General features: G+C 38.5%; 1 protein-coding gene across 6 annotated transcripts in view; it reads left to right on the top strand.

Annotated features, from left to right (window-relative positions):
- Positions 1–15,433: 15,433 nt before the first annotated feature.
- The window catches only part of DGKB (diacylglycerol kinase beta), a 360,499-nt gene continuing 357,858 nt past the window's right edge, over positions 15,434–18,074 (top strand). For 2 of the 6 annotated variants that reach the window (XM_026105123.2, XM_064506350.1), the window contains exon 1: positions 16,244–16,367. The gene's annotated coding sequence lies outside the window, so the exon portion shown is untranslated. Of the gene's footprint in view, positions 15,607–15,720; positions 15,816–16,242; positions 16,368–18,074 lie in introns of those variants that run through there. The other 4 variants (XM_064506349.1, XM_064506348.1, XM_064506347.1 and 1 more) reach the window with 4 other exon arrangements.

Below are 18,074 nucleotides of genomic sequence, written 5' to 3' on the forward strand. Positions count from 1 at the left end.
TGGAAATGTAGTTAATAGGTCTAGATGGAAAGCAAATTAAGTATGTGGTATCATACTCTCAATTTTCAGCGTTTCTGCTTTTGCAAAAAAAAAGCTAAGGAGACCTTAGAGAGACCACTCTCTCTAGGGATGGAGTAGTACACATCCATAAGGCTGATTTTAGCTGTTTAAGTGCTATTTCCAGGGTGTCTCTCAGGTGTCTTACCTGGAGTGAATTGTATTGTTTTTATGCCAGGCACTGTACAGATAGAAGCAGTTCTACCTATTTCATATTTAGACAAGACAAATGACTAGAAAAGTGAAACTCAGGCAAGTGAAACAGCAGTCTGAGAGTCATCTTGCAGGTCAGCAGCAGGACCAGAAAGTGGAAAAGATCTCTTGATTCTCACCCTAATACCCTGTTCTTTAGTTCATTAATTCTTTATGATTCTTAATAAAAATAATTTAAACACCTTGAAGACTTCCACTTACTTTGCAATCTGCCTATTCTTGATTTTTAAAGCGGTATCTGATCATCCCACAGAAACTGAGTATCTGTGCGCCTTTCGGCAACTTGGAGTGTCTGGGAAGAGATAAAAATATTCCAAGTGTGTGCAGTGTTTTCAATATTCATCAGTGCCCAGTGCTTTTTTCCCGGGACACATTTTCTCAAGAGGCATCACTTAATTAGCTGCTGTGCTGTTCACCTCTGCTAATTCCACACCAAAGAAATGATCTTTCAGTTTGTCACAGTTTGTCATAACATGGCACCAAATTTGCACATGGAAACTAGACTTGTAAAATCTGCTATAAATTCAGAAAACTTTTCACCTGGTTGATGTCTATTTTAGAAGCTATAAATTTGCAGTAGGGCATTTTTTGTAAGTGAAAAAACCCTCAATATTTCATTAAGAACATTAAAATTGCTTTCACCTGCTTTTCTCTTAACCGAGTTAGTGGAATACACTTGCCCTCACTTATCTTTTCTAACTATTAATGCTCTTCCTTTTCCTTGTTTTTGTTCGTTTTTAAAAATATTACTATTATAAGGGGAATCTAATCATAATTAACCAATATTGAGCTCATTTTCTTTCTGCATTATAATTATTAAATTCATGGTTCTACTTTTTTTCTGCAACCTATTCAGTCCCATTCTTGCATACGTAGTATTTTGCAAAGGCTATAGTTATGGCTCTGATGTTATGGGCCTGATCCAAATATTCACTAAAGTTTCTGAGTCTCTACTTTCTCTCCAGTTGGTACTGGATTATACTGTAATAGCCCAGTGGGAAATTAGAAAAGTAATTACTTTTATTAAGAAGCTTAATTCAATGAAAAGACCTTTTCAAAGAACTTCACTTAATCTCAACTGACAGCTCATTGTGCCATTAAAAAACAATACAGGACCACGGCATCAGCAAAGCAAAGTGTTGCTTCTTTGCAAGTGATTTTACAGTCAGGAATAATGATCTAGTTGTCCTCTTGTGAGAAGTGCAACTTTTTTGAATGTCTAATATATTATTAGAAAATAAGAAAATTGGAATTCTTCTAACTGCAGCATTATTAACTACTACTGTTCCATAGTCATAACAATTATTCTCAATGCCTTCTTGGTAATAAAGTGTTTTTCTAGCTTAGTTTTCTTAAGAATTAGTATTAAACACTTCTTACTTAAGTGCCTAATTTGGAATCAGATGCAGTATCTATGTTTTTGCCAGGTAAAAAGTGAATTTGATCCATTAGTATTGGTTATAACTTTTCAGCACTGTTTATCTCAAGATAAGTAACATCTTCTCGCTATCTTCTGCCTGAAGACTATATATCATTACTTGTAACTAATGTCAAATGCCACTAAAATTGCCTTATTTCCCTATGGGTCAAATTCCATTCTTTTGGTAAAAACCTCACTGGAGACAATGGCAGAATTGACCACAGGTATGAGCATATATTTAACATAAGCAGTAAATATCATACCGATGATATGCTCTGTGCACTCCCTACCATTGCCTATGTAGACAGTCCTCGTAAATACTTAAAACATACAGTAGAGCCACTATATTTTTCCTAGCTGAGGGTTGGTAATTAAGAAAGTAATGCATTGCAGTCTCCTTGAGCATTCAAGCTTGATGAGTAGCTCCACCTTCTTACCTTCCTTTTTTATATTTATTTCAAAATTCTCCTTAATTTACAGCTCATTAAACAAACTTCCCATTTCTCTTTGGTATTTTAAGGATATTTTTCTATTTTTTCTTTATGAATATTTAGTTTCTTAATTATATGGAAAATTGTTATAAATCATTTTACCTGGTTGCATTCCTCACCTTACCCTCTGACCTCTTTATTTAAGGTTTTCTTTCATTCCTCTGTTTGCATGGAACTGGATTCATTTTTCTAAAAATAAGATTAAAATACGTTTCTATAATGAATACTGACTATCTAACAAGGGCCCAATAATTTTCGTATATCTAGAATCAGGTGTAGCCTCTAGTGATCAAAAAACAGGAAAAAATACTTCTTGATGTGTGCTTAGTAAGATGAGTTAATTCCTCCCGATGTATTTCGAATGGTATTATTTAGTAACTTCTAACTGATTGTTTTTGTGACAACTAATTGAAAAACTTAAAATAATGTGAAATGTGGGGTTTTAGAAGCACAACTGAAGACTTTATTTGGTGTGTTTTTTGGCCAGACCAGAGCTCATTTATCCTAAGTAAGGGACATGTTTTCTTTAAGAAGGGAAGAAGTAGTTTTTAAATCTTCTCTCTTCTGATAAAATTTGCAAATATGGCTATTGTGGGAATAGGCTGCTCCCTTAGGTTGAGAAAGTAGCTCACTCGTTTATTTAAGCAGCAGCTTTCAGCAATTAATGGTTGTCTTTGCATATTAAAATCCGTTTGTTGAAGCATTGCTATTTAAAATGGAAATTTGTCGTTTCATGGCCATCTTTGCCACACTTCTAGTGTGCTATCTTTGAAACCCTGAGAAAATCTATGAGTGGCTGAAAATGTCACAGTATAAGTCCAGAATACCTCATGAAATGCCTATAGTAGAGTGGTTCCGCATCAGCTTTACAAATTCCTCTATCTTCTCCCCTTCCATTTCCAGCTGATTCAAGCCAGGCATTGCTTCTCTAGTACTTGCAGTCTCAAATAGACCTTGGACCAGGTCCCAGTAAACTGCAATCTCTATTCTTATATGGAAGTAAGTCCAAATTTTCCCTGCTTCCCACTGTGTGCATGCAGGTCAGCTGGCAGACAAAAAAACAGATAATCACCTAGCTCATGCTGGTATCTCTCACTCAGCCATGGCACCAAACCTGAGAGACACCTGAGTCTCTCTCACCTGCTTGCTCATTGGCGTTCATAAAATTTATATGAATTTATCATCCCTGAGATTTCTGTTCTTCTTAATTATCTGTAAAATTTGGTTAAAATTGACCAGTGTAAATGTTATTGAACAATGGATCCAACAAGCGGTATGAACACACAGATCTAATTTCCTTAAGAAACTTGAAACTGGCTAAAGATAAGCTAAACCAAAACCTTGCTCAGTCACAGATGTTACTAGATCATATGTTGACTTTTATGAAGGATTTTATACATGAGGAACTTGTTTTTGTAGTTGGTATTTTGTTTTAGAGCTAACTTTTGGTATAAGAAATGAAGAGCTCTGGCTTCAGTTGGTCCATTAGTTCTTTTCAACAATGTATGCTACACCGAACTATTTAATGCTATACAAAAGTATTGTTCTTCCAGAAGTACCAGAAAGCAATGCTGCTCTTGAATATTTTAAAAAAATATATATGAAAATGAAGGTAGCAAATGCCTCTTTATGAAGGTATTTCACTACTTTGAATAGTATAGGAATTTATTCCTGTTTATACACAGTTGAGACAATCGCAGCCCACTTCTGGTCTTCCCAGGCTCCTTGCTTCATGTCTTTGTCTGTACCTAACTATAGCAATTTCTGTGTTCACTCCTACCTTTTGATTTGTATGCTTGCAACTTTTATCACCTCTAAAGTCTGTTTCGCTTGAATGTTCAGATTACAATATATTTCGAAACAATTTTCTGATACCTTAAAAGGTATATAGTTTAGATATCAGCAACATATGTCTGTATTGCTGTGTTAATTCATTCCTGGGGACTGCCCTGCTAGTGGCACTCTGTATGGAGCAACCCCATTCACATCAACATTTAAATTCCTTAGGCTCTAGATCACCCTTGTTGTGTTCACCTTGCATCACATATAGAAGTGATTGGGTGCAAAAGCAATCTCTTGCTGTGTGCCCACAAAGGAGTTTCTAGCACTTGCTTTTCCCTCTTCCTCCCCTTTTTCTGCATTCTGCCCATCTCACATGACAAAGTCCTGTGCAAGGATCCCAGCTGATTCTTTTCATTTCTGTCAGCACCTTCTAATAGTGGAACAGGAAGGACAGTGTAGAGTGGCCAGTGTTAAATAGTATTAAAGCCAATATTGCCTATCTTGTAGACAAAATTCATTACCACATCAAGTCTGAAAAAAGTGAGTTCTGAAAAGGGAGCATAACAGAAACACATATATAAATCAACAACTGCTGCAGTGTCACCAGGGCAAATGGTAAAAAGGGACATGAATGCATTTGTAGCAATACTTCAATTATTTTAAGTTAAACATTTCCACTAAATCAAACGTGCATTAGTTAATCCAAGATGCTATTATATGTCTTAGTTTCTCTAACATTAAAAAAAGCTTTCTGACTAAATTAATTTTTCATGAAATATTCGATCACCTTTGCTAAAAGCAAACTGAAAGCTGTTGTGAAAAGCACACTATCATTTGAATAAGACCATAGTTTACACTCTTCTCTAAGACAAAATTCTGTGTTGTACCTTTAAGAAGATCATCACAGAATTGAAAAAAATAGATACTAGAAAGTTGGACTTTGGCAGTTTCAAGCCACATTTTTGTTTTGTGAAGATGCTTCAGGTGAGGAGCTGGAGAAGACCCTATCCATAACTTGCATGTATCCTCAGAGCCACATACATCATAGCAGATCTACCTGCTGCAGCACCGTTTGAGATCCTCAAGTAGTTTTTATACCATCTCTCTGTTCTGCACCACTGTCTTCTCTGTAACCTGGCCTGTTGTCCTCAGTTATGTGTGCCACATGAAACCTCTACAGAAGGATCAGAGACCAATTAATAATGACTGAAAGTGCCAGATAAGCTCTGAAAGTCCTATTCACAAGTGCAAAAACACTGCACTAAGAATAGACTGTATGCAGGTGGATGACTATGTTCATACATATGCAATAATCAAGGAGTTAAATATTCAGGCTTATTATGTGGAAACTAACTCTGACAGAAGTAAGCAAAATTTTCAGCATCATGACTTTTCTGTTCTGAGATGGATTTTACATGTTTATTCATATTAGCAGACAAGCAGCAGTAATTCCATTCAAGACAGAAAGTCTAGGCATGAAAATAAGGGCTCATCAAAATTAATGAAAGTTGAAGTGTTTGTTATACGTTGAAGCAGATAATTCTCAGCATTGCATAGATATTAAAACTAAAATATAATAAAATCTGCTAAAATAATTAAAGAAAATAGAGGAAGTATTGTATTAGCTGGTAATATGTATACTCAACATCTAAGCTGTAAATTTAGTTAGCCTAAAAAGTGTCACTCAGATTTGCATTAAGGCAGTAGCAAATAAATGCAATGCATTTATTGTGTGTTTACCTGATTTGGGTTTAATTTAGCTTTTAGAAGCAAACATTTCCATTGCTACACATCTATAATGTTAGAGTTTCTCTAAACTGGCTAAACCTACACCATCCCATAGATGCAGTTTATATTACAGACCTAAGACAAATTTCAAACTTCATTGTGTTGGACACACATATATGAAGAGATAAAGGGCTTGCTCTGCAAATGGTGTAAATTATTCATCAGAAGAAGCAAGCTAACATTTAGAATCTAGCTCCAAGTATCCAGTTTCTGAATCTTGTTGCTTAATTCTAAATTCGATGTGTCTCTTTCTCTTTAAAGTTTCTAAGAAACCTAGAGTTGCACGTATATGTATACCCAAAATTGCTCTGGTCTTCACAGGTGTGATATCATAGCAGCTCATGCAAAAGCCCAAGCTAAATCCAAAAGATAATTTACACCATAATCTTCTCCACAACTTTATTTGATACATCTTTTCAGAGCATATCCAACAGGTATTTGCAGCATCTGTGAAAGCATCACCACTTCTTTTTTAAAACTTTGTGGGAGAATTAGAAAATGCTAGCCTAAAAAGTAGAAGAACTTGGATCAAATCCTCCCTCTCCCCCTATACCAGAATTTTAGTGTTGAATCTGGTCTTGATGGGATCAGTCTGTCACTTCTCATTTGAATTAAAGAATGTAAATTTTATTGTATCAACATGAGAATTCAGAGTATGACTTTATAGACCTCCTACGAGGAAAAGTATCCTGGATCCCAGAAAAAACAAAAAAGAGAACCAAGTTTGTGGCCCTTCCTAGGTGGAAGTACCCTACCCATTCTTGGTGCTTTCTTGGGATTTTTTCTGGGGGGATCCAATTCATGTTTTCTGTGTTGGCCCGTATTAACAGGCAGTGAAGATGCTTGATTACCTTTCTGTGAGGTAAGAGATGAGAGTCTGAGTCCCTTCAGGCAGAGAAGTGTGAACGGGGCACCTGTTTCATGCGTTTAACTGCTAAGTTTTTGCAACACTAGCTCTTTGCGTTCTGCCTGTTATTTCTGAGTGAATGCAATCAATGCCACTGTGTTTTGTACAGATCTCGATCTTGTGTTTATATTGGGTATGCTTGAAACAAGGCTACTAAATTCAGTCTCGCAAAAGAGACATGATGGAAAATGTCCCACTGGAAGCCCAGGCATGAGAGAAACATTTATCTGTTAGATGTTAACAAAAACTAGGAAGCTGTGGCCATCTTTAAAAGTAGAATTTTAGTTCCCCATTTTTCTTTTTTACTGACTGAATACTTGAGGTTTGTGGTGTTTGTGGAAGATTTTAAAAAGTCACAGCCTTAAATCACAATACTAGTTTTATATGTCAAAGTCACATAATGGTGCAACAGCAAAACTGGAAGAGATTTGACACACGTCTCTAGGCGTGCCACTGACTACTTTATTCACAGGATCCTGCTGCTTCCACAGACCAATGCCTTTATTCTGATCTTATTTATAGTGATGTAAATCTAGAACAAGCCATCTAGGTAGCTGTGGCAGTGCAAGTAGAAGCAAAACTTAGCTTTTCAATAACATGTTCCATAAAACAATAAATATAAGGGTAAAAGATTTATTGATAAATTGCTAAATTTACAAATTTAAATTTGTATGCAAGTCTGTTATTAGAGAAGTTAGTGGAAACTGTTTTTTATTATACACTTTCAACTACAGGCAGAATATTCCGTAAAAATATACTTTAAAAGCAGCCATTTTAGTAATGTTCAGATGACATGGTATGGTAGGAAGCAATAAGAATTCAAAAAGGTTTACTTAATGTAAATAACTTTTAACAAAACATTTATTAAAAAACTTAGTTATTTGAAGTACCTACAATGTAACATTGCCATGTGTATTATATATAAGTATTTCTAAAAAAGATGTTAGTGTGCCAAGAAAAAGATATGCTTCTTTAAGGATCTAGCTACTAAATAAACTTCCATGTTAGCTATTGCAAAGTGTATATTATTACAAAATATATTGTCCAATTGATTTAAACAGCTAGACCTCTGACCTGTCTGCAAAACGTAACTTCACAAGGAGAAAAAATTATCCATAAATTGCACCACAGATTGTAAAAGAATCTGAGATTTAAGGGCTATAAGTAGAGCAGGTGCTAGCTAGACACTATGTAGAGTATTGATTTCTCTCCTTTCTCTAGTTGCTTTGAATCCGCTGCAAGTTTCTCTGTAAAGACTGTTCATAACCTCCTCCTTACTTACTTAAGGAGGAATTTCTTTTTACTTTTTGTATTGTTGATTTCATCTTCTCTGCTTGCTCTCTTGTAGGCTTCTTTGATTTTCTGTTCCAAGAAATAGATAGCAGGTGTGCCACAGAACAAAGGAAAGCGTGTATAAGTTTACTTAAAGAATGTAAATAAATCAGTCTGTCTCTGTGTCTTTCTTGTATTCATTGTTGGTCTTTCATTTGCAGAGATATACCTAAAGTTGGTGTAAGAGAACATGGGAATAGAAATGCCAGAAAAATTTGTCTGAAAACCACATTGACTAGGTTAAAACTAATTAGTGAAAATTTGGGGGCTGGAGTGTCTCCTATTATATGCATTGATTGCACCAATAAGTATTCACTTCATATTTAATTTTCACTGATACTGACTGTCTTTGGTTACGTGTCCTTGTTTGCCTTCATTCCCTCTTCTCCCTCCACCCCAAAAGTTTCTTCTAGTGTAATTAGATGTAATTAGTTCTTCCTAATAGTTCCTTTCTTTTCTACTACTTGTTTTCTATTTGCTTTTACAAATAAGTCGTCTTATCTACTCCTAATTTGTTTCAGTTTTCAGCTTTCCAAACTTCAACTTTCCCTATTGCTTTTCAGTGCCATTCACTTTCTTACATAATAATATACACATCCCTTGAATATTTATTACAATACACAAAACTTGTGGTCTTTGCGCTAATTGTGTTGCTATTGGTAATGCCATTGTTCCCTGGTGTCAGATATACTGAAGTTAGTATAGTTAGTACACATCTCTGGCCTACTCACTTAGTACCTCTCTTTCTCTCTGTTATTTTTCAAAAAAAAGCCCCAACTCTCCTCATCATTTTAAAGAAAGTCCAAATTAAATGGATCTAATTAGCTAGAAGATTAGGAAATGCAGTTTAGGAATTCTTATAGTTCATTTTCTTATGTTTTAGGATAAGTTAAACTGAAATGCAAGTAACAGGCACATGTTTGCTTTTTAATTTCAGTTATACTTTTAAATAATCCTTTATAAATTTTGTTCACTTTCTGATGCTCACTTTTTATAGGGTCTTTTTGCAAGATAAGGAAAATTGTAACACCATTAGCTCTCTGTATCTTTCTTTTCCTCTCTGCTCTTTACCTTTTGCTGTGCCAACCTGAAAAATTTTAACATTTTCTTTAATCATTTATACAAAGAGTTCCTGTTCTCTTTGAAATCCAAATTAAATTCACCTCATGAATCCGTCTTCTGCTTATGTCTTTGCTATTGATTCCTTAGTCATTTGTGAACTGCTCTCCTTCTCTCTTGTCTTTGTAAACCATGCAACTTTGCTCTCTGTCATGAAATACTTTGTTCTAATACATGTTTAATAATAGTTATCTGTAAAAGTTCTACACTACCTCTGCTAGCAGATAACTCGTAAATCAAGGAAAAATAGATGTTCCCATTTTTGTTCTGTTTTGGTGTTCCCATCATAAATAGTGGAGGGAGAGGATTCTTACAAACTTCTGCCTTGTGTTTGTATTTTGAGATGTGATAACCTACCACTGCCTCTTCTTCGATCTACCTGCAGGAAGCACATATGCAGGCATGGTGTTACACACAAGCAACTTTCCAAAATTCAGAGAAAATTTGGAAAGCAGCAGCAGAAAGAAAACAAAACCAAGAAGCCCTCAGCATGTTTTTAATCTTCCTGCTTTAGTAACAAGAACGGTTGTTGTGCAAGGTGCATAAAGTGAACTGTTAGCTTCTTAAAAGTTAATAATCCTTGACTTCATCTCAGGCCATCAGTTTTCTGGAATGATTACTGTCCACCAGAGAATTTATTACACTTGAATTACTGTTGAATTCAGTTTAAAATAAAACAAAAAGCCTTCCTAAAACAAATTATATTGGTGGTTGAATGTTAAATAGTGATTCCTAAATACGTGTTAAGATTCAACAAATGTTTAAGGACATGTCATATCTTTTCACACAGTTAACACTGTTCAGTAAACATACAGATGGTGATTAATGTATTAAAACCATCTTTTAAAACATAAAGCCATATTTGAGATTTCACATAAAGATATTTCTTTTTATTTTGAATGTCTGCAAGCCATATCCTTCCTTTTTATATCCTGAATATAATGAAGAAAAGAAATGGAGTAGGGAAAAGAAAACATGCATGTCACAGCTATAATGCTATATTGAGAAACATACAGTAAATGCATTTTTCCCCTTACCTCGTGTCCAGCCCAGTATCAAGGAGCTTGCATAGAACTTAGTAGTCTTTACATTATTATACTTAAGAATGGATGAGCTATCAGACATGTGCTTCTTAGGTAATGTTTATCGAAACAGTGTAATTTCAGACGGAACAAACATTTATCACTTAGTATACTTAGGTCTCGTTCCTACATCCATTTGAAACCAAAGACATTTTTGATGTGGATTATATAGGCTTTTAAATCCATTGCCCACTGATGTCTCTGAAAATTATTCCCACAGAGTTCAGATAGCTCTAGACCAAGGTTTTGCAAATAAATCAAAGTCATATGACATATACAGGCATAGTCCATGTTTGAAATATGAAATTAGAAGCAAAGTAATACAGAAGAAAACTGCATATATAGACAGAAGGCAAAGATGAGAATAAGTTGGAAGTAAAAAGTATGTTTAAATTCGTACCGTAGTATAACCCATTTGTCTTTGCTTCTTTTATAGTTTTCATTCTCTCCCTTAAAGCATTAGAGAGAATGTTATAAAATCAGAGTACAGACAAATACATTCAGGTATTGTTACACTCATATGACAATCTGTATATAATCACTGGCTTATCCGGGCAATAATTAGGCATGGATATTTCACTACTGCCTTCCCAAACTGAGGCCCATGAGGGAGGTGGAGGGAGCCGTGCTTGTTCAACCTGGCGAAGCAAAGGCTTCAGAAGGACCTAACAGCAGCCTGCTAAGACCTGCGTGGAGGTTATCAAGAAGGCAGAACCAGGCTCCTCACAGTTATGCACGGTGGGAAGGCAAAAGGTAATGGGAATAAGTTGAAATGAAAGGTTAAGACTGAATATAAGGAAAAACTTCTTCACCATGAGGACGGTCAAGCAGTGGAACAGGTTGCCCAGAGAGGTTGTGCTGTCTCCATCGTTGGTGGTTTTCAATATCCAACTGGATAAAGCCCTGAGTAACCTTTCAACCTGAATTGTCCAATGAACCAGTATTCTAGACGTGATCCAGTGAGTGCTGAGCAGAGGGGGACTTCCTCAATCACTTCCCTCAATCTCCTGCCTGCGCTCCCATACATAGAGCCCAGGATGCCACTGGCCTCCTTTGCTGCCAGGGATGAGATTTGGAAAGGACAAATGCAAGGGTTATTCCTTCCTTGCTGCAGGACTTTGCATTTGTCCTTTTCAAATCTCATGACGTTCCTGTCAGCCCATTCTTCCAGCCTGTCTAGGTCCCTCTGGGGGCCAGCCCTGCCCTTGAGCATGTCAACATGTCCTGCCAATTGGTATGTCTCCTCTATGCACTTGAAGAATGTGCATGCTATCATGTTGTCGAGGTCACTCACAAAGATGTTAAGCAGGACAGGTCCCAGGATAGACCCCTACGGTATGCCTTTTGCAGTGGGCGTCCAGATAGAGTAGAGCCCATTAACCACTACCGTCTGAGCCCAGCCATCTAGTGAGTTATCTATCCATCTAGTTTCCACCTATCCACAATGTAACGTCCAAACTTGGGTGCACGAATGTAGCGGGAGACAGTGTAGCAAGCCTTGCTAAAGCCGAGGTAAGTGGCATCCATTGTCCATAAATTCAGTCACTTTATTACAGAAGGCAGTTAGATTCATCAGTCATGATGAATCATCATGATGAGTCATAGATTCATCATCCATGTTGACTGTTCCCAGTCAACACGTTTTCCTTCCCATGCCCAGAAATGTGTTCCAAGGGGACTCACTGCATGATTTTCCCAGGCAGAAGTGAGACTGACTGGCCTGTAGCAGTTAGGGAATCAAGCAAATGTACCCAATAGTAGATTTTAATGTTTCCAATTTTTTTCTGGTCTTTACTAACCTAACAAAAAATTAGCTAAAGATTGGTTAGAATATCTGAAATACTTTCTCTTCTCAAATATAGATATATACTCTGTTGCAAATTTTCCAAAGTGCGTGCGTGTGTGTGTGTGTGTGTGTGTGTGTGTGTGTAAAATATCAGTAATGGGAGTGGTAGCAGACCTGCAAATGCCCCTGGGTATTTCACAAGATTTTTTCTTCCTTGAGCTGTATAAATAACTATGCTATCCTACATAAACCTATCAAGCATATCGTACTTACTAGTCTATTTTATTTCCTTATCACTACAATAATTAATGTAAAGTAATTACATGATGTAGGCCAGATCATATTTCTGACAAAAATGTCTGGATCCTTATTTGGATCCCTGTTTCTGAATTGTCTGTGAATTTGGTATTTCTGGGAGGAACCAGTATAGTCTTACTGTGTACTGACATTTCTTGATGAAAATAGGTGAAGCATACAAGCTAAATATTTGTTGTGTGTAAAATGCTTTCTCACTACATTCAATTTCCTTGAATACATGCTGAAAAAATATCAGCAAGTGTTTGTAAAAATGCTCTGTTAGGTGATTTAAGCTCTGAGGAGTTTTTTTTTTTTTTTTTTTTTTTTTTTTTTTACAAATTCGATGAACTGTATTCAGTTCAATCAGAAGAACTTCTGATTAGTTTTCAATAGTGACTGTGACTTTGTATAGTCATGTTATCACTGAAGTCAGATTTGGAAGACCTCGTGTCTCACAGAGGTATCATTATCAAATGACTGCAAACAACTGATATTGTTGCAACTTCTCAGTAGCAAATAAAAAATATCAGAGACTGAGGTTTACTTTCCCTTTTAAGTCTCTGGTTTGGTGCTTTCTTCTTCTATAAATGATATCAAAACTGGTTCCTGAGTTCATAACAAAGGCATATTAAATGAGTAATTTAAAACTATGCTTAGCAGCACAAATAATTTATTTAAATGGCCAAACACAGACCTGGGGAAAGAAGATAAGAAATCTCATTTTGAAAATTCTGGCTGTGGATTCCAGGCATCTGTTATTTTCTCTGCTGTGCGAGAATGAGCTGTTAAGAGGCAGACTTTTTCAGATGGTAATCTGTTTATAGTAGGTACTTAAATAGAGGAGGAGGGGACAGGAGCATATACAGTTTAGGCAGCATACTACTACTAGAACAGGACCAGAGCTTTGAAACCAAAGCAAAGCTGCCTATGAATGTGCTGCCCCCAAACACAGCCACGGAGCTCTAGGCTGAGTGAGCTCTTAGCTTTAAGCCATATTTCAGCCTTGGCCTTTTCTCCATACCCATCCTTTGGCCTTTTCTCAAAACTGTGCATATTACAACCCTGTTTGCAAGGCTAGCCATGAGGATAGCAATCTTCATAAGCATTTTTTCAGTGCAAACAGAAAATCCGCACATTAGTGTCCCTTTAGTTTGACAGCTTTCACTGTGATCTTTGAGAGTTGTACCTTACTGAGTTGTCTTCTGGCTAGTATAATGTTTACTGGTTTTGTAAGGCAGATCAACTGCTTAATGAAATGGTTAGTTTTTCTACTTTTATCACAAGACCTCAGATTGAACTTTGGTATTTTAAACCTACAAATGTTAATGGAATGACTCTACTGATGAATTTGGCAGATTCTTTTCTTTTCAATAGGTATGAAGTTGAACATGGTTCCAACATAAGGAAGAAGAGAACAGTGGAGATCCAACTCAAGAAGGTGTAACAAAGCTATGTACAATGTTAAAAATGGTTGTATTTGTAAAACATAATTTTACCTATAAATTTTGGTTTTAATACAACCTTATAGACCCGAGAATGTTTGAAGGCAATTTTGAAGGCAGTATGGCCTTTCAGAAACAGAAAAAGAAACCTAAACCACTAGATCAAGCATTGCAGAACCTATATTTATAAATGTAGTCATATTGGAATGATGCATCACAATTAACTAGCCATTGTACTTCAGTGCTTTGATCCATATCTTGTAACCCAAGGCTCAGATATGCTGGGACCAAATTCCTTCTCTGAAAGAAAAAGAATCTTTGGAAATCAGTGTTTTAGAGGAGAAGCAATTTATTAAACATGAGAGACTAAAGACAAGTGCTAGTCATGTCCTACTGATAAAGTGTTATTTGGAAAGATATTTATAAAGTCTGTAGTTGACTGCTGACATGGATCTGAACTGAAAGGCTCATGTGGTAAGACTACACTCCCTAGCACATATTTTTCCAAAGTGATAGAGACATTTTTGTTTGTTTGTTATTTGTTTTGGTTTTGTGTGCACATGAAGAAAAATTAATAGCTTTTTTTTTTATCTAGAGTGTAGGCAAAGATATATGCACACAGTAATATTAGTTGTAAACACATTAATATGTATACAGTACAGTGTATGGTATAAATATGTATTCATTATATTTTATTATATAAAATACATTGTACTCATACTCTTGAAACGTATCTAAATATTCAAACTCTGGGTTAAACACAAAAAGCTGAAGTGTTAAAGAGTTTTGGAAACTTGCTAATTCAAAACAGTTGAATGTGTTTTACTGTGTTGTGTAGCAGTTAATTTACAGAAAGTACATACCATATAGTCCGAGGAAGCTGCTTCCCATAAGATAGGTGAATTAAGGAATCTTTTTTAAGAAACCAAAAATCTTTAGCAACAAAATTGGCCTGGCAAGGTTTTACATGGCTACTAAAATAAAGAGGATCCCCAACATTTCAAATACTTGTATGTTATGTAAAAATTAAATCCTTTAAATGCATGTTTCAGAAAGGAATAAAGGATACAGTTACAAAATAAAAAATCTTGGTAAAATATTTGGTATTTTCATACTTCTGCAGTTTTATTAGTATATAAAATTATTGGCAGTATGCCAAATTCCATTTAGAGTGCCTGAAACACTCTTCAGTGCTGAAGCTTGTTTAGTGCCTATAGCAACAAAGAGGATTCAGATAGGAATTGATCCTTATTATAATTAACCAAACCATCAAGATCACAGCTGATACTCTGAGACAGATGAATGAATTATCTAAGAAGGGCTCCCAGGACCTGGTCAAGATGGAAGTTTGGCGGTGTTTGTTCTGCTTATAAATCTACAAGACAACGTTTCAGGGGAATTGTTTTTGGTCAAGACAAATTGCCATTGAGGTTACTGGGAAGCTTTCAGTGAAAGTTTGATCTTCTCCCTTGTTCTGTGTCTTGATAAGAGGGATGCGTTGGTAGAAAGACGCTTATTTTCATGCCATGGACATGTACGTTCATGTTTTTGTTTTTAAGTTCACCTGCGAATTCTTACGGGCCTTTCTTCTGCTGCTGTCGCTACCTATAGACAATTCTCCGCGCGTGCCTGAGACCGCCCCTCGGGAGGCGAGCGAGGGGTACAGGGCAGCGCCTCGGTGCTCTGACACTCACGGAAGTCCCTCGGCAGGGACGGCCAAATGGTAGCTCCTGCGCTGCGCCCGGCTGGGTGCCGCTGAAGCGGCTCCTGGACGCGGACTCCGCCGCCGGCCGCGCCGCGCCGCACCGCACCGGGGCTCGGCTGGCAGCCGCCGCCGCCTCCCGCCTCGGCCCGCGCAGCGCAGCGCGGCGCGCCCGGCCGCAGCCGCAGGTAGGCGGGGGCGGGCCCGGCGCAGGTGCGCACGGCGGGCGGGCGGACTGGCGGGCCGCCTGCTCGCGCGCCCCCGCGCACAGCCCCTCCGCGCGCTGGCGGCTGCGCGGGCGCGCCCGCTGTCACAGCCCCGCTGCCTCGTCGCGAGCGGGAAGGCGGCCGCCAGCCCGGCGCGGCCACCGCCGGCGGAGGGACCGGGTAAACTTTGAGTAAGTGCTGCGTGGGGGCGGGCGGGGAAGGGGAAGGGGAAGGGGAAGGGGAAGGGGGAGCGGAGCGGCGCGGAGCCATGCGCGGTGCTGGCCGCGCCGCCGCCCGAGCGCGGAGTGGGCCCGGGGCCGCGCGGCCGGCGGTGCGGCCCCGGGGGGTGCAGGCGCCGGACACTGGGAACCGCAGCCTGCGCGGGGGGCGGGAGGGCGTCAGCAGCGTGGGTGGGTGGGTGGGTGGGTGTGTGGCTCGTCCCCTCCCCTCCTCCTTGCCAGAAAGGGGGTGGGAGATGTGCCGGTGCACAGCCGCTTAAAAACGCGCGGCCAGGCTGTAGCTGCCTGCTGCCGGGACGCGGGCGGCTGCCGGGACCCGCGCCGGGCAGCGGCGAGCGCGCCGTGCGGGGCGGAGCGGCGCGGGGCGGCGGGCGGCGGGCGGCGGCCCCGCTCGGCTGCGGCAGGCGGCGGCGCGGCTGGATGGCTGGTCCCCCGCGCTGCCCAGGGCGCCGGGCTGCCTCGCATCCCGGGGACGCGCGCCTCCTCCTCCCGCATCGCACTGCAGTAAGTTAGCGAGGCGCTGGGCGGCTGAGCCGGTTGCGGTCGTGAAAACCGAGGGGGGCTGTGCGTGCCTGTGTGTGTATGTGTGGCGGGAGGCTAGGAGGAAAGTTATAGCTAGCCGTGCGGTATTGAATTTGTCGCGACTGGTTGCTTTGGTTCGTGGTTAATGCCAGTTTGTCGCACTGACCTAGGCCACTTCGCTCAGCCACAGTAAATGTCATGATACTGGCTGGGCTTTCATTGATAGTTGGCTTCAAAACACTGAATTGCTGAAGCATGCAGTGTGGTAAGGACATAGCGAGTGCATGAAACAAAAGATGCAGCTGAAAACTTGAGCTATAAAAACTGGTCTTCTGAAACTTTGGGTGTTGATGTGACAGTCTGTTTGTATAAAGATCTTCTACAGGAAGAATTAAAAATGCTGTACTAATTGTCTAAACTGTTGGATGTGTGAAGTCAATGTAGATACAGCTTATTCATGTTTTACGTAGTCCAGTGTTGTTCTGATTCATTCTGTTGAAAAGCATTTTATTTGTCAGAAGTGCTTACAGTAACGTTTTTTATTGCAAGTATGCTTTTACAGAAAGGGATGAAATGTTTTCTCAGAACGTTATCAAGTATTTTTTTCCCTAGCTAAACAACCAGATTATAGGTTCCTCAATTAATTCTCATTTATGTTGCAGAAAAATAATAGAAAGGAGAAGTTTTGTTAGTCTTCAAAAGCATTTTCTTTATGGTACATGTACCTTTTTGAAAGAAAATTGAATATGCTTGTAAAATACATATCTCAGAAAGTAAGAAAGGGAATGCAACAGGATGGGGAAAAAGCTACAATTCTTGCAGAAAAAAATATATAAAAAGTCTAAAAATTTTTTAAAAAGGAACTGTATGTTTCTTCTACTCCTATAGGTCAAATGACCTAATATAGCAAGGCTAGTTTTTATTCTTTGCACTTCAGTGATATATTGCTTCCACATATTTTAATATATCATTATAGCTCAGAGGGAAAAAAAAAAAAAAAAAGCTCTATAGAAAGAGCATGATACATGTTCCCAAATGACCAGACTTCTGCTCTGCGCTACAGATAAATCAACAAGAAAGAAGTTATTTTTTCCCCCTGAAGTGATAATCCAGTATTGTTTAGTGCCTGAAATGCATAGCTTGTACAGAATGATAACAAGCACAAGAATGCTAAGAAACACCTGGCCTTAAGAAGCAGTACTTCCTGCTGGGATGTCAAGTTCTCTCTCTTGTTCACTTGTCAAGGTGGAAGAGCTTTCTCGTTTCTCAGGACAGGGAAGTCCTGAAACAATTAGTCAGCAGTCAAATGTGTGTACAGAAAGATGCTTATCCTACGATTTTGAAAAACTTTGGGCCAAAATCCATTCCTCTAATTTAGATTTCTACAACCAGATGAAGTTGCTGCTGTTATGCAAGCTTAGAAAAACTACAGTTTCTTATGTTCTTTCTAGGAAGAAGGAATGTATGTGGACTCTTAATACAAACTGAAATCATCTTTGTGTGTAAACCTATAGATGTCTTAGAATAAAATATTCGAAGAATGTTATTATGTTCAATAGAAATGCTAGGTTATTTTTGAAGAGCTTATGCAACTTGGAAGTAGCAAAGTCAATACAACTGGTGTCTGATACTCTTCCAAATATATATTATTTATAAGAATTTTGTTCCAACTCTTGCTGTGGAGCAGAG

Source organism: Dromaius novaehollandiae, chromosome 2 (assembly GCF_036370855.1).
Source record: "Dromaius novaehollandiae isolate bDroNov1 chromosome 2, bDroNov1.hap1, whole genome shotgun sequence".
Taxonomy (NCBI): domain Eukaryota; kingdom Metazoa; phylum Chordata; class Aves; order Casuariiformes; family Dromaiidae; genus Dromaius; species Dromaius novaehollandiae.